This window comes from Calonectris borealis, chromosome 1 (assembly GCF_964195595.1).
Source record: "Calonectris borealis chromosome 1, bCalBor7.hap1.2, whole genome shotgun sequence".
Taxonomy (NCBI): domain Eukaryota; kingdom Metazoa; phylum Chordata; class Aves; order Procellariiformes; family Procellariidae; genus Calonectris; species Calonectris borealis.
In genome coordinates this window covers 121,856,935-121,874,675 of record NC_134312.1, presented here as the reverse complement: position 1 = coordinate 121,874,675, position 17,741 = coordinate 121,856,935, and positions in this window count along the sequence as shown.

Below are 17,741 nucleotides of genomic sequence, written 5' to 3'. Positions count from 1 at the left end.
AGAGGTTTCTGTCCAACTCTACCTTCTCTGTAGCAGCTTTGATGTTGAGTGTTATGAGTCCATGTGGATAAACAAAACCATTTACTCATAGAGGAGGAAAATCTTCTGAGGACAACACAGGTAACTGCTTTCAGTGGGCTGGTCGCAGATCTATATGGGGTTTCAGCATGAACGTCGGTATTGTTACACTTCTAAAGGATAAGAGACTGCCACATCGGCAATTCCTACCCCTGAGGGATGTTTTTCCCCAGCTGTTTTGTCAGCGCAGGATAGACCTCGGCAGTGATCTTCACTGGCTGTGAGGTGCTCTTGTGATCCTCAGCCTGCCTGCTGTCCTGGAAGAAACCCAAAATTTCTTCCAACGCTTGAACTCATGACAGATCGTGGTGTGTGGCAGTGACATGAGATGTGATATCTGGCAGACAATTCAGGCCTTTTTGTTCTTTTTCCTGCAAGTTTTTCTTTCCTATTCCATTTCATGTTTCCTTTTCTGCACGCGACAGTTCCCGAGCTTAAGTTGCGAGGCCATGGACTGCTTTGAAGGGGTCTGTGAGAAGTGATCAGAGAAAGGAAACTTGTTGGAAGGTCTGAATCCACAGTAGTGTCCCTGCACCTTGAATGGAAAACGGTTAGACACCTGCAAATCATTAAAAAGGAGTGAATACCACTGCTACAGAGAGTGAGACAACACTCCTCTCCCTGGTATTTGAACTATTTATTTCTAGTGGTTAAACCTGATGTCGCTTGCTTGTGTTTATTTTCTGAACTTGAACCGAAGCATGTATGTGTGTCTGGCAAAAAGGGAATGGGTCAACTAGGGTGTAGTTTTATAGCAGAACTGGGAACCCTCAAACCACTCTGAGGGGTACTTGTAGGCCACGTGAGTTCACCTCACACTGCGCTAGACTTTTTTGTGGTGATTGTGTGACTCCCCTGCTTCTCTTCTGAGCACTGACAATCCAAGGAGCCTTTAAAAATTCAGGTAAGGAAGAAGTTGAAGCAATACTGAGTTTCTTTTTCTCAGCGTTTTAAACCAAAACACGCTTCCTACCCCCATTGCTGGGATTTCACTGAAACCCCTTCAGCAACACGTTGAACAGAGTGACCTTTTATCTGTCCTAGCAGGAAGGAATCCTAATCAGTAGCAAATGCAGCCCAGTAGCATGCTTTAGAACACTCCTTACATTTTTAACAAAACTTCAAAAGCATATTTACGCTATAAACAAAGTGTCTGTAAACAAAAATGTTCCTTTCTTTAAAAAAAAAAAAAGAATCCCAATAGAATACAGTCGCTTTACCTTCAGGCTAATAAAAAGTTGCTGCCAATTTTGATACACTCCAAAGTCTGCTTCAGCTTTCTTTGCTCTTTGCTGAAATACTTTGTATGAAGTGCTTTGATCTGAAAAGGAAAAGCCCTACAGGCTTAACTCTTACCGGTTGTCCCTGCTGCCATCAGTCCTGGTGATGTGGTCCTGGTGAGGCCAGGATGACTCAGCTGAGCGTGGTAGTTCGCAACTATTTGTCAATAGTTGTAGATGCAGAGGCTGGAAAGAAAAATGGCTAGAGAATTGAATGGCTGTAGAGGCCGACAGATCTCAATTTCCGTGTTTGTATAAGTTACCATGCACCTCTGAACACCGGGGTTCTGGAAAGTCCTGCAAGAATTAGAAGTAAAGGCTCTTCCACTCCTGAAGTGGGTCATTGCTTGATACTCCACATCAGCACTTTTTAACCCAGTGACCTTCTACACATCCCCTTCCCTCAGTCAGGTCAAGGTTGGAGTAGAAGTTCTGTGGAAAAAACCTCTTGGTGACTCTGGAAGGCAAAGGAGCAGCTGAGGGATAAACCAAAGGCTGCGAGGAGATGAAATGTCCCTGCAGAAGGCAGGGACCTGCAGGTGAAGGCTGCAGCTGAGGGCACACCTGTATGCACATGTGGTGCTTTGAGCAGAGGAGCAGGGCGCAGAGCACAGCCCGGCAGCAGCCTGCAGGTGCGCTGATCTCCACCCCTGCCACTCAAAACACGAATTCACAGCCTTTTTGCTCTGCACTATGATTGTTTTTGTCATTGCTTTTCTCCCCGGCAATCATCCTTCGCTTCAGGCTGAGTCACCCACCCCGGCAGGGGCTGCGGCAGTGGCAGTTCTTCTCCTGGGCACCTTTAAGCACAAGCCCCGTTTCAGTGCTGAGGTCCTCAAGCAGCAGCGTCACGGCTTATGGCCAGTGCCGGGGATACCATGCCCAGCCCGTGGGCAAATGCACCTCACCACCAACCGTGACTGCGCACGTCTCGTGGAGCGCATGACACTCGGCAAGCCTGTGGTGTAAGGCCACCGCATCCTGCAGGGGTTAACAGCTAGTATCTACCAGAGCTCATCTCCAAATTGAGCTAGCCTGGCTGTGGGTGCCTCGGAGGCTGGACCACAGCTGTGAGTAACCACTATGCAGATCAAGAACGTGTTGTGTGACCTGATGTTTTGTGTTCAAGACAGATCACAGCGCCAGCAATGTGCTTCTTTTAATACTATTTTTTTCCCTCTTCTGTCCCTTTTCTGTTAATAGGGATAAGGGATGCGTTTATGCATGCATAAGACCGAGGTGTTCCTGGGTGCGTAACTTGAACATCTGGGAGCAGCTACCCACCATTTTCTAATTGGTACTTACAGCCTTGAGTCTCAATGACTTTTGGTAAGAGTTTATTAAAGTCTGTGGGACTGATGTTCATTGGATATGGAAGTTAGGTACTGTTGGTTGTTTAACTCAATTTTTGATTCACACAGTACATGATAGCTTGGTGGAGTATTAATTCCAGAGAATCAGCATGAGGCAAACACTGGTAGCAACTATGACATTAATGCAGTCATGGAGCCCCCCTGCTCCTATTAACAGCAAGGCTTGGGCTCTCGATGGAAAACCTTTGTACGCTCGTTCACTTGTCTGAGATCGATCACATTTACATCCTCAAGCGTGATATAGAACTTCTCTATGCTATCCATAGGGATATAAAGAATAATTTAATAGTCTCATCTGGAAAGGAAATTTTAATTTTGGACCATCAGACCTAGTCATATATATGTGTCATATATATAGAGAGAGAGTGTCATATTTATATATATAAACAAATATAAATATAGTCATATTTATATATATATAAAGAAACTCAACAAACAAAAAAGCCCCACCATTAGTAGGAGACCCAAAGTGTTTTCTAACACAAAGTAAGGAGACCCTCACCTTGTATTGTATCTTGTTGTCATCCTTTGGCTTCAATGTCAATTGTACATGGAAAGAGGACATCACCCATTAAACAGCTGTGGCCCTCACCCCTCTCGGTCACAGTGGGAGGGGAAGGAGACAGCCTAAATCCTGTGCGGTAGCCAGGGAGCAGTATATGCTGGCACTGTTGAGTTTTCTATACCTTGTGTTAAAGAGAAGAGTACGGCGTAAGCAAGTAGCTGTTGCTGTTAATCCTTTCTGAAGTGGCTACTGGGGAAAGGCAGTTACGAAACACAGTACTCAATGTGAAAAACAGCAATTAAAACGTCCATTTCAGCATTCCATCTGTACAGGTTTTTAGGCACGTAGCTTGATTAACTGCCTTTACAGCTGTGTTGTAACCCACTAGGGTTTTCTGCTTTTAAATAAGAACTGTGTTACTATATTTTCCCATCAGCATGTTGTCAAGGTGGCAGCATCTGATATAAATTCTAATTAGTTCTCTGCAATGCTGGGTGTTTTGGATTTCTCCATTGATTTTTCCCCTTTATAATTGCAGTATTTCACATTGCAGTGCTTCCTTTGCTCTCTAATGTTCCAAAGCTCAAGAAAGGTAGGATGAGACACATCAGCTATTTAAATAAAAACAACATTGGTCTGATTTTTTTCCTATTTCCTGGTCTATGCAAGAATTCATATTATCTATTATCTATTCATATTACCACTTAGATTTACCCGAAATAATAATTCATCATCATATCTAAGGTCAACAGTATTCAGCAAATAAATCAGCCATTAGAAAGTGAAGGCTTCTTATCGTCAAGAAAATAATAATTGTAGTAATTAGTCACTGTCTTAAGATTTGCATGTACTGCATTTTCAGAATACTTTACCAAGAAATTGTTTTGTAAACAAGGCGGAACTGTTTTGTGTCAGGCAACTTCTAGTAAGAACAATAAAAATCAACCAGTAGTTCTCAGTTTTCCTGAAATTTCTTAAGAGAGTTTCTTTAGAGAGAAGAGTAGTTTCTACTTGCTTGCTTTAATACAAAGACATAGGAACTTTTGTCCTTGTGTCCTGAGTTTTCAGCCTTTTCCCACTCTTGCTACTGCCTTCATTAAAAAACAAAAAAGCTCTCCAAAAACCAAAACCAACCAAACAAAAAACCCACAGACAAATTAGGACAAAATACACCAGGGATATACCCTCTGCTCAGTGTAAAGCCAGCTACATAAGATTTTAAATTGCTGGTCAAAAATAGTCATATCAAATGAGGCTCTGTCCCTTCTCTACACTGCATGGTACAGCCAGGAGGAAGTTTCAGCCAGTCTTTGTCTTGTTTTGGTTTTGTAACCCAGCACAGGTAGGATCTACAGTAAAAAGAAATACAAATAAAACAATTCTCCTGACTATTTCACCTTTGCAGCTATAGAGAAAGTCCTCTGCATAAAAGGTTAATGGCTTAAAACTCAAAGTGCTCGTTGGTCAGATGCAGCAGCTTGGGCAACAGTTGGGTATAACAGCTCCATTTGCACATGTCAGGTACCAGCATGGAAAAGCTGCAGCTTCTTGTTAATAAGCGATGGGTATATTTAGGAAGGCACTGAAAATGTGAATAAATCAAAAAGCAAGAGGCTTTTTCACCCTATCTGCTTTTTTTCTGCTTGCTGGGAAGCAAGCAGACTGCAGCATTATCTAGATAGCATAGGGGAAATCCATGCATGAATTAATAACAACTACTGTAATTCTTAGGAGGTTCCCAGTTCATTTATTGCCCTGTGGCCTCACATGGGGCTTTGCTGGCACCGCATAGGGAATGCTCTGTCTCGCTCTTTGCCTCCCCTGTGCCACCCTGCCCTGGCACCCATCTTTCTCCATGCTGGTACAGAGATGGCAAAGTTGGGGGACCCAGTCTGTGGCTGGGCCTCCCGCTACATCCCCTTCTGGGAACACGCGGCACAGCAAGAGCTGCTTCTTGCCTGCTGGGCGTGGGAAGGAGACTCGTGTCCCTGCTGGGCGATGCCGGACTGCGTGAGCCGTCAGAGCCCTATTTCCAGCTCTCCCTTTGGCCCGATGTGTCTTCTCCTCTGCTTAACTCCCCTTTGTGCACGCTGCTTGTGCTTTGGTGCAGCGCCCGGTGCTCCTGCTCTGGTCTGGGTTCTGACATCTCGTATCACGCTAACAGAAGTGACAGGTATCAGGCTCTCCCCACAGATGTCACTGGCATAATTCATCTTGCTAAGCAAGGTATGCAATTGCACCAAACAGTTCAGTAATGAGAAACAGAGAATTCGCTCTCCCGTTAGGGCTCTCTGGGAAGAACCGTTGCCTTCCCATTCCCACACTCATCCTTCATTGCTCGGTGAGAGATGCCACGTCTTTCTTCTGCAGGCATGGTCAGGCCTGCATACCTTGTGTGCATCTCAGCTCTTTTTGTAATTGTCACTGAGAATCCAGTTGATCTTACTTGCCTGAGAACAATTAACATGTGCAAAGCCTATTGGTCAGCCTATTTAAAAATTGTGTTTTTTCTTAAAATAAACTATTTTTTAAAATAGATCACATCGAAGTTGCAAGAGATGAAGAAAGGGTCAGGAAACGGTGCTCCCTGGTAAGCAATGAGCGGCATTACAAATGTGGCTGCCGCTTTATTCCTGAGTCGGAGACGTTAGGGCTGAGAAGATATTTCGCCACTCAGACGTTCAGTCCTTTCTGCTGCCCTGGGGAACGGCATGGTGGTGAGAGGGCTACCCACTGCCCTTGCTGATCAGCTCCCCTTCATAACAGCGGGCCTGTGGGAGTGAGCCTGGCAAAGGCAAACACACCGAGACATGCCGACAAGCTGAGGGAGCTGGCTGCGGCTGGCCATCACGCGGACGCAGAGAGAAGGAAGTATTGTGACTGTGTTGCGAGCTTGCTTTTGCCATCTATTCCTGCCCCTGAGCTGCGGGCAGGGGAGGCAGGTGGGCAGATAGTGTCACTGAGGCTGGGAGCTGATCCCACCCGGACCACCTCTAAGCCACGGAGGACTTCTACGGAAGCAGATGCCAGAAAAGCCAACCTGCACTCAGGCTTTACTGGCAGTGCTGCTCCTGAGCTGGTCCACCCAGTTCACAGCACCGTGCTATCTAAAGCTGCACGGCCACTACCCACACCCAACTTACATTGGGCGGGCTCCCTGTCGGGACAGAGCAAGCTCCTATCTGCCTGCAACGTATCACGTAGACTCAGCCCAGTCTGCTCTGGCTGAATGAGGTCCCGCAGGGCCTCAAACCAAAGGGCGTTTAGTCCTAGTGAGCACTGACTGCTTGTTTTTAGCTGTGGCAGGAGGAAAGCCAGCTCCCCTCAGAAGAGACACAGCTGCACCACCCCTGCAGCGGGTGGTACTTTAATGAGCCCTGACTCCCCCAGGAGGTGGCAAAGTGTGTGAGTGTGTGACCCTGCGATGACATTTCTGCCCTGCTCCGGGCAGTAGTAGTCACTGATTTCCAGCTCACATGCCCGTGGTTAGTCAAGTACACCTCGATTTACAGGAAAAGTCTTTCCTGGGGAGGGTAAAGGCAGCCTGTTTTTTGCCCCAGTGTGCTTTGTCCCTGTGAGTTTCATGGGCTCTTTGCACTTAGCTGGGCTGAACACAGTGTTCCCAACTCAGCTCATCCACTTACAATAAAATTATGTAATTCAGGAGGAAAGCATATCTAAATTATCCTGATTTAAAATCAACAGATAAGCTAAACATGCAGGAGTAACACAAGGTCCAGCAAGATCTAGGGGAGGAAGGGAAAGTCTTTCTGGATCTGAGCTTTCAGCAAAGATCCTCCGAGAAGCGAACAGATCACCCCTGTACAGAGTTATCTAGCAGGCTTCTGTCCCGGTGCAAAGGAACTGCCTGAGCCCCTGCATGCGCTGCCATGGCTTGGATTGGTGCAATCAGCAAATCTTTCCTGCACTACAGCAGCAGAAACATGCTGTGACCATCACTGCCACAAGCCAAGGAAGAAACTTCAGCTGAAAAAATTGCAAATGGGCTTGTTCTGGTAACTTCATTTTCGAGAAATGTAATTAGTGTTTTACTGATTGTGTTCTGCACCCCTACGACTTTCCCGACTTTCCTCTCAGATCTCTCGGTGGCCAAAGATGGCACCAGCTCTGTATTCACACAGAGGTTAATGAGAAGGGCCTACACGAGGAATGAGGGCGGGGGGAGGAGTCTGCTGTCCCTGCAGAACATTCACCATCATCAGAGCGCTGCGGTCATCTGCTCACTCGTCCTAGGGCGTGTATTGCACCATTCGAATTTATCTATGTCCCATTTTGGATTATGCTGTCCTTGAGGTAGAAACTATGCTTCTCTTTACATTTGCAGACTGCCCAGCAATTTGGGGCTACCACAGTATGAAGTCTTCTTCCAGCAGGAAGTAATATGTGGGATTAGAAGTGAAAAGAGAACTAATACATCTACTCCACCCTCCCCTAGGAAGGGGAGACACCCATTTCCATTTTATCCTTACAGATGTCTGTTTCCTGGTGGAACATGGTTGTCCCCGGAGAAAACTGGGTGAATTTTAAACTGAGAGGCTTCCAGTGAAATGTTACTGTTTTATGTACCCATGTGGATAACCGCTGTAGAAGTGTCCTTATTAAAGCTAGACTGAAGAAGCAGTGTTTATATTTGATAGATATAGTCTAAGATTTGAGGTCAGGGTTGCAACTGAGCCAAACCCATTTGGGATGATTCGCATCGGAGACCCTCACTAGGATCTCTGATTGCTGTAAAATTGCCAACTGGTTAATCTCAACTTGATCTAGAGGAAGAAAATACTGATGGTTTCAGTGTTGAGAGGGTAAGCGTTGGCTCGATCTCTAGCTGTCGTGGCTTTAGTGGCTGTGCAGCTTGTGGGGAGCTGTGTCCTTCTGGAGCCACTCAGAGCTGCAGCGTGCAGGTGGCTGATGCACATTACTTATGGAAGCGTATTCCTGGCAGAGACGTTTGAAGTGATCAGGGCCTTCTACAGACATATGATAGCTAGAAAAGTTGTTTATTGTCAGCACCATGTAGTCACTGAGAATAGTGGCTATTATCCTCTCCTTCCTGCTAACTCCTTAAGAATCAGAAAATTTAAAATTTTGCCTAATTTTCTTCTCTGATCCTCCCTTGGCAGTTTTTTAACATAACGGTTGTGCAGCTGGGAGTGAGGAGACTGATGTGGGTGTCATCCAAGGGATTTCAATGTGTTTTGCGAAAGGATAATGAAATGGCCTGCTTGGTGCAGCATGCTTCCAAAGATGGAGAGTCCTTTCAAATGATTAGTCCCCTTCACCTGTGAAAAGACAGACATCATTAATATTCTTCTAGGATGTTTTGAACAGTAAGTACCAGCATGAAAAGAAACGTCAGGCTCCTATATGTTTCCTTGTTATTATGCTGCTTTTATGTACATGAGAATATATTTAGATGGGCTAAAAAAGGGTTCTTAATGGAGTAGAGTAGATAATAATATAATTCTGAAAAAATGAGAAACTGGAGAAGATAAAAGGTTTCAGATTTGGACAATGTGGGAAATGGATGGAGCTGATGCAAGCTAATGAATCCGTATTTGGGCAGAAGAGGGTATAATCATGTCTGATGTAAACACTGCAGCCATCACGTAGCATAAAACGGTACACCTGTGAGGCCTGTGCATCTGCCATTCTTGCATGCACTGAATGCTTAATAGGAATTTTGTCTAATGAGGCCAGTATGCAAATTTGTATGCAAATCTAACTGCCAAACCTACTTTGTTAAATGCTGTATTGCAACTTGAAAAACACACCAACAGCATGAAGGCATTTAACTCTTTTGTCCAGGTGACCAGTGCTTCTTATTTTCTGTGTTGGTTACTTGGCAGTAGTGTCCGGCACTTTGTTCCTTACTTAGGGCCAGCACAGTCCTCAGTTTTATTCTTTACAGGCAAAGCCCAGGTAAGGGGTGCCAATGTCCTATCTCCCTCTGGCTTTGCAGGGCCAGCTCTTACCTCCGCTGCCGTGGGAGGTGCATGTTGCGTAGATGCCGTGCAACAGGAGGTCCTCAGCAGGGACTCCACTGCGCTTCCCAAGCCTGATCTCCCCTGAGGATCCCAGCAGCACCAGCAGAGCAGATGTGTGCAGCCTTAAACCTGGGATCCCTCCCCCCCTCCAGGAAGACTGGAGGTGAAGCTGGGGCATGGGATGTGGATTTTGGGGGTGCCAAGTTTGCTCTTCCTTTTGCTAAAGCTGCATCCCTGCTGCAGGGGCTACATCTGCCCTGGCAGCTGGCAGCTTCCCTATGTGGCCGTGCTGCCATCCTTAGCTGTATCATGCCTTGGTCATTGCCATGTCTACCACCCAAAAAAGGGTGAGCTGTGCTACGGTGGTGCTTTAAGGGGGCTGGCCTTGCTGGGAGTGCAGACCGGAGCATGACCTCCCCTTCTTGCAGACCAAAATGCACCTGCTGTGTGCTGAGGGAAACGGTAAAAAGGTTTGGCTGCTGATAACCCTCTAATGCCTACTGTGATACCTCCTCCTTCTCCTCTAGGCGAGGAAGGAATGGGGAGCCCCATGGCACCGAGCATCCGTGGCTATGCTACCAGACACCTGGCGGTAAAAATACAGCAACCGTTGGGATAGCAGAGTAAGGGCAGCATGTGCACACATACCCAGGGTTAATCCAGGCACTTTTATCTGCTCTTGATTATCTGGCTTGTTTACAGAGAAGCTGATTTTGCAGGCAACTAGTTGGAGGTACCTGCCCACAGCTTCAGGAAGAGTGCGTTGTGTAAACGTGCATTCAGAGGGTGAATTCTGATATAACTTATGGTGGTGAAACTTAACCTTTTACCGAGCTCTAAACAAGGCAGGGCTCAAAAAAAATTTTAAAAAATCAAGCAAACCCCATCTGGGAAAAAGGCTTTGATTTTCACCCCGCTGTATGGAGAGCAAATCCTCACGTGCAGCACAGCACAGGCTTCACCTCTTTTTTGAAAGAATGTCCCGGGGGTTGTTACTCTCTTTTACAGCCTGCAAACACCATTCTTACTCTGCAGACTTTGAGTTCCTCTTGTAAGTCACGCCACCGAATCCCCCTCCGTGTGCAATGTGTCTTTCAAGACAATTATTGTCTCCCTAGTTAAATTTTAACAGCTGGGATGAGAAAAGGCCTTTGTCCTAGAGATAAATTCAGAGGTGTTACAAGGTTATTACACTGGAAATAATAGATTTAATCTCAGTTTTGAAAAAAGTAAGGCTCCTGAGTTAGCCTGCATAGTTGATGTTTAAAAGGGAGAGCTCTACCATACTAATTGGTACAAACTTTTTATATTAATCAGCTTGTAACCTTTTCAATTTAATTTTATCTATTTTCATGCAAAAGACATATGTTGAGCCTTGATTCTGTAGAACACCTAAGTGAAGCTATATGTATGCCTATAATTCAGTGCATTTCAAAACTGTGGGCGCCACTATCTGAGTGTTCACCATTTTCTCCTTAGTCAAAATAGTTAAAGAAACACATAAATCAAATAAGATGTATGCATAAGATGATTGCATTTTTGCTGCTTTTTAAATGTCCTTGCCAGGGGATGAAGCTTGATGCCCTGTCATAGCCCTGTCTCTCATAGAATCATTAAGGTTGGAAAAGACCCCTAAGATCATCGAGTCCAACCGTCAACCCAACACCACCATGCCCACTAAACCATGTCCCTAAGGGCCTCATCTACACGTCTTTTAAATACTTCCAGGGATGGTGACTCAAACACTTCCCTGGGCAGCCTGTTCCAAGGCCTGACCACTCTTTCAGCAAAGGAATTTTTCCTAATGTCCAGTCTAAACCTCCCTTGGCACAACTTGAGGCCATTTCCTCTCGTCCTATCGCTTGTTACTTGGCAGAAGAGAATAGAATCATGAAGGTGCGTAGCACTGAGCAGTGATGGGGCAGCAGCTGACGCTTTCTGCATAGGTGGAAATGGCAACATGAAGCACAGGTCAATGAATAAATCACCAGACACGATGAATAAACGAAACGGCTGGTAGGATAAAATGAAACACTGTAAATAAAGGGGAGATTCCTGTACTTTTTGTCCACCAAAGTGCTACAAACCAGGATATCCTTGGACTCAGGCTGCCTTCCAGATGGAGACGAAACTCGACGCCCTTCTCTGACAGAGCGTGGCCAGCCTCCACCAGCTCTGGATGACACAACTTTGGCTCACCTTCCCTAAAGTGAGTGGCGTGTCCTCTGCAAGCAAAGGGGCTGGGACAAGTCACTGCAGCTGGAGAGCTGCCCTTGGCAACACACACGGTAGCCAGCACGACGAGGAGGATCAAAGTCTTGAACGAGGGAAAAAAAAATGCAGCCTGGAAGAAATTAAATTGTCATTTATGACACGCACATCGCCCTGGTGAACTTTCTGAAGTACACAGTGTTTTAGACTTGTTATCCTGTAACATTTAGGAACATATTTCTTCAGCTCTTCCCCAAGATAAGCAGCTATCTCCCCTCAGCCGAACCCCACTGGCCAGCCCCGGCGGCACCGTGCGAGTCTGGGTGCCCTAGGCAGTGCTGGGAAGCAGTGGGGGGACAGCTCTTCCTCTGTGGGGAAGGACACACCAAACTCCTGCTGCGAGTGGGGTTTGGACCCACCAGTGTCAGAGACTTTTCCCCACCGCTCCCCTCCTTCCCTTCATTTACGAATCCGGGTGGCTGCAGGGGCAGACATGGCTGAGGCGAAAAGCTGGGGCCAGCAGCCGAGAAACTCCCATGGCGGCCTACAGGCACTCTGCTCCCTCTTTCCCCACCGCTTCGTCCTGCGGGGGTGTGTTGATGCTGGTGGTGGCTCAGGGCCTCCACCAGGGCCGGTGGCCTGCTCCCTGCGGCCCCCCTGGGGATTCGGTACCCATGGCGAGAGCCGTGCTGCCACTGCCCCCGCACTGCGTGGGCTGCTGCGGCTGAGCCGCCCCGCATGGCGTGGGCGCCGGCCCTGCCTCACCATGCGCTTTCCAGAGCCACAGGCCCAGCTTGTAGGCTACGTTTATAATTAAACTACAAGAGGGGATTTCAGCCTCTGGTGCCATTTTAGTGGCCCCAAATGTGAAGGCCTGACAAGGCGGCTTTTGTGTGACAGAAAGCCTGGCCGATCCCCAGGCACTGACTGCAGTGGTACGCAAACATGGCCGCTACATTTCTAGCACGTGGATTTGAAAAGCAGACTAAGCACTGCAGGACCAGATGGAAAAGTGCTTGAAAAAAACCCATTCAGCCCAAAAAACGATGCTCCCCTTCAAAAAGCAACCTCAACCAGCTTCCCTGATGCAAAGCTGGAAGGAGCAGAATGGCCTCAGAGCCAACGTCGCGTTCGTGTGGCCTTCACTTTGCCAGTCATTTGCATTTACATTGAAGCCCTTGCAATGCCGGCTGCTGAGGGCGGTCGTGGCTGGGCACAAGAGCCACAGTGGTCAGAGCCCAATGTGTCCGTCAGCAACAGTCCTTTGTGGGGGGACATTTTCACCTTCCGGGTGTGGGGAACAGCGGAGGTGAGGCAGCAGACGAACAGCCAGAGACACCATGCCAGGAGTGAGCCATGCACAATTAAACACTAAGCCTAGCTGGGAAAGCCTGAAAAAAACCCTGTAATACCTGAGGCTGAAAAATTATGTGGGGATACTACGTCCCCATACCATGTGGTGACCTGGCTGCCCGTCCTTCTGACTTGGCATGCTCTCCTGTTTTAGGCCAGGCCAGGGACAGATCTGGATCTGCCTTTCCACTGAGATGAATGCGTATCTAATGGTTTGTAGCTTAGTCGTCCATACGCAAGCCCATTAATTATGGGTGCTTTAGAACATCCTTGTGTGCTGGGGGGTGGCTGCAGAGCCTGGCAGCTCTCCGGTGGCACGAGCACTGTGGGACGAGCTGGAGAGGCATCTGGCTTACAGGGATTAACCAGGGGAGCGATTAACTCAGCATGCTAGAAGGCATGGCTTGAGCACACAGATTTGAGGAGGATTTATATGTTTTTGTGTTGATTTTCTTGTTGCATTTTTCAGGCTGGAGTGCATCCCAGCTGTCCTGAGCCCAGAACAATCAGCGGGCTGAGAGCAAGCTCTTTTTGTCTAGAAAGAAATAGAGCTGCTCCAAGTCCCTGTCACCTTGGAGCTTCCTTTAGGGCAGAGGATCTGCCGAGTCTGTCAGCTAGTCAGTAAGTGTGCTTCCACACCGTTTGGAAAACAGAGATTTTTTCCTCAGAGACATTATAGCAAACGTTGGCTGTGACAAGACTAGTTTACACTTTCCAAACCCTCCTGGTTCTAAGTTTGTCTTGCAACAGAGCCAAGAGCAGTATTATAAAAATGTCTACAGATAGCCATTTTGTTTGTGTGCATGTGCCTGAGTACACCTGTAGTTCCTGATTACATGCCAAAATAGTCAGAAAGTTTTTTTGTGTGTGTGTGAGATAGTGAGAAGTATGGCTTCTCACTAGCAAAGTGCCAGATCTACTACAACATGATCACGAAGAAAGAGATGTTTGACTTGTCGGCTACAGCTTCTCAATTTATGAGAACATTGAACAATTTTTTTGGCTAGAAGTTTCTATGAAGTAATATTTTCTGAAAATAGTAACTCTTGGTTCTTGCAGTGAGGAACATTATATCCGAATACCACAAGGCGCTGTACAGAGGTGGGTCTCTCTTTGAAAGGAGAGGGAAGCCCTGGCTTGGTGACTCGCGCCAGGGGGTATTTGAAGCCAGTGACAGAGCTAGGTTTATTATTAAGACTGGTTTCTTGTGCTACCATAGCACCCTCACACAGACCAGGACTCCAATGTGCCAGTTTTTCACAGTACAAACTTTACCTCTGCCTAGGCACTCCCCTGGAGAGCTGAGAGAAAAGAGAGATCGCCTGCTGCACTGCCATGTTGCCTAGAAAAGCAGCATCCAAGCAGTTTTAAACACGCTTTAGAAAGTCTTCGCTTCGCTTTGCCAGTGCTGAACAGTCTTAATCGCAAGGGTGCTGCATGGCAGAGGGTTGTGCATAGAGAAGGGTGGCTCAGGAGGGCAGGACCTGCCCGGTGTCATCTGGACCACAGCCTGGAGCTGGGATGTGCCTGATTCCAGAGCAACCCCTTGGAAAGTATTTTTACATTGGGAGTCAGAGCAGCAGCTGGATGGCCCTACATCAGAGCTGTCCTTTCACATACATCCTTCCTGCAGGCTGGGGCTGAGTGCTTCTTGCCTCTAACAGGCATGTTGCTGTGTTTTATACCCTGTCTTGCCACAGGGAAAGCAAGGAGATGATAGTGTGGGAAAGAGGTAAATATGGGGAGATTTTACCTTAGTAGGGTAGGTGATTTGCCCCACTGCGTCTGGTCTTTCACAGAAGCCTTCACAACAAAACAGAACAATATGCTAGGAGGGTAAAAAGGACTCTGTGTGTGCTTTTAATACCACAAACCAGACAGAAAGGTAAGACTTATTCTTCAGATGTTTCCAGGTAGAAGGGGCAGTCTGCAGTAAAAGCCCACTGTTTAAACAGGAAAGCTGAATACTGCTTGACAGTGCTTCTCCTGATGGGATCATACTCCGCACCAGCACTCTGCTTTGCTCCCATATGGAACAGATGCTGTTATTATTGCTGCTCAGAGGCAGCACTGAGATTAACAATTTCCACGTACAGATACTTCTTTGGCATTACATAACCCGTGTATTTAACACACACCAGATTTTCATTGCAAATTGGCTGCTGTGGGGGTATTCGCATTTTTAAAAAGCTGTTTCCTTCCCAAGACATGCAGTTATACTATAGCCTTAGTTTGATCCGATTATGAAAGCCATACTAAAAAATGAAGTGAGTATGGGGCTGTGGGATCTCATAATTTTAAAACAATAAGAAGTAAAATCACAGGGCTCATTGTTAGTTTTCCAAGCTAAATGGCGTGGAATAGTTATAACCTGCTTCATGTTCATCTTTGATCACGAGTATAGAGGTAGCAATGTAAGGCTGGGATGCATGTGGCACTGTCATGGTGCTGAAAAGATGCATGCAACAGATCATAGAAAGTTCTTTGTAAGCTGAAACAACAAGACTGAGATATAACGTTCACTCTTACTCATTGGGTTAGGGAGAGAAAAGATTAAATCACACTTGAGACATCTGTCTGGCTGCCTCAGAAGACTTCATTATCATGCTAAGTGTAGTTTTAAAATGTCATCCTGAAAATGTGTGACATTTTAATGGGCTGATTGCCAAGATTCTCAAATCTGTTAATTTGCATATGAATCACAGCATCAAATATTATGGAAAAAGTATAAGAAACTAGAATTATGAGAGAATGCCTTGCATTCCCGTTGGTTAAACATATGTTGGGAGGATTGTCTCTTAGAAATCTAACATTACAAAGGCAAATGAAATTAAAAAATGCTGTGGTATTTCCATTTATACCAATAGCTGGTTGTGATTGCATGTGGTCTTTTTTACAGCTGTCTATGAATAGCAGCCTGGGTGTTGCCTGTTCTTTCAATAAGCTGCACAGCGCGTTACAGCATCGTGACAGTCACTAGTGCAGCCCTGAGGACGGGTTGCATTCCCTCCTCCACATTTCTGATGCAGCTCCAATAAAGTCAGCAGGATTTCACCAATGTCTTCTGATCATCTCTCTCCAGTAAACAGTTTTCAGGTTGCTCTTAAAAATGATGGAGCCAAAACAAGCACCAAGGGCCATCAATTCTCAAGCTCCCATGCACTTCAATTAGAGAAAGCTAAGGAGCCTGCACTATGCAATTAGCTACTGTACGCCAGGGTCCATGACTAGGCTTGTGGGAGTTAAGCGCATGCTTAATAAATGCTGGTTGCATTAGGGTTTATGGGTAGAGAAAATCCTTCCAACTGAAGCAAAACTTCCTATCAGGATCTAACTCTTAAACAGTTTTAGTGGGAGGAGGGTGCAGTCAAGTTCCTACAGCAGGTTTTCTCATCTAACATAACTAGCTCAATGCAGGACTTGGCATATGCTAAGCAATTGTTTATAGCTCGTGCACAGCACATCTGCTTTGAGAGCTGATTTGTGACGGAAATCCGCTTGAATGGAGATGGTAAATTTGATTTACTTGTGAAAAAGAAGTGAAGAATTCCACAGCAGAACAATCTGGGTCACAATGTACTTTGGATTATAGGATTTAGTACAGAAAAAAGGCCCAAACCACATCATTCAGATCCAACTTTCAAGCATCAAAAGTTTGAGGTTAATCAAAACTGGGGTTTAGTTCATCCATTCATGAAGATGTCTGTGTAGCTTGGCGCTGACCCTGTGCTCGGATCTTTCCATCTCCCTTGGGGTCCCCCAGGACTGTTCAAATCCAGGGATCAGACCCTTTTCCAGTTTGCAGCAGAAAGCCAAAAGCCACACGCACAAAAAGCTGTTTAAAGGAGAAGGCAGCTTGGGCGGAAAGAGGCACCAGCAGAGAGAACTAGCTGTGGGCCTGTCCTGGGTATCTGGAAATGTGCAAGCAGGAATAGGGTAGAGGGATGGATGTTTCCAGGTAATATTGATCTCCCTGAGAGACTGGAAAGCAGCTGAGTAATACGGTTTTGTGCAAAAGAAAGAGACCAAACATGGGAAATGGCACTGGGGGAGAAACACGAGTTGAGTTAAGCTCAGAATTAATGTGCAGAAACAACAGGAGAATAAATGTGAATTTCCAGAGCAGGAGGCAGGGTTTGTTTTTCAGTGGTGAGCTTGGTACTAGACACCTGCCAAAGAGGCTGAGCTTCCTAAGGTGTTTACTGGGTCATGGGGGGAAAGATTGGCCCCCACCTGCTCTTCTCTTTTTGAAAAGCTAGGACAACGCATGCAGCTTTGGACTTTGAAGAGGCATAGCACTAGCGCTACCCTTATTGCTAACGCATCTAGCAAAGCTGATGGGGCAGCCTCGGAAGCTGAGCCAAGGAGGACCGGAGCAATGTGCGTGATGCTTCGCCGGCTGCATGCCTACAGCTGCCGAGGAGGGATGCCAGCAAGCCAGGGTGCATGCAAATCACTGGTCTCAGTAGCCATGCCATGATAGGAACTCATCCTGTCCACTGAAACCCCCAGGGAGGGCAACCTTTCCCCCGTGGGAGAAACTACTGGGAGTCGGTGAGCAGCGTGGCTGTGGCTCACCTCTCATGGGCACAAGGAAGGGGGATTTCTTCCGGCCTCCCCTTTGGCGAGGTGGTGCACAGGAGTCAATCACAGTATTGCCTGCTGTCTCTTGGCATGACCGCAACTCCGGGCAGAGCTTGGCTCCTAGCCATTACAAAGTCATCAAGGGAAGTGAAGCTCTTTTGGTATTGCGCTTATGATGCTAGTATACCACAAAAAATGTTTCTAAAGCTTCTCCTCTTAAGGACAACCGACCCTCCCCTCTCCTTTACAGACCCTTACCTTGTATTCATTATGAAAGCATTTGCCTCTAGGATCAGAGACAGTTCTCACGTGAATGCATACACAAAAGAAAACAAGTACAACACCCATTTCT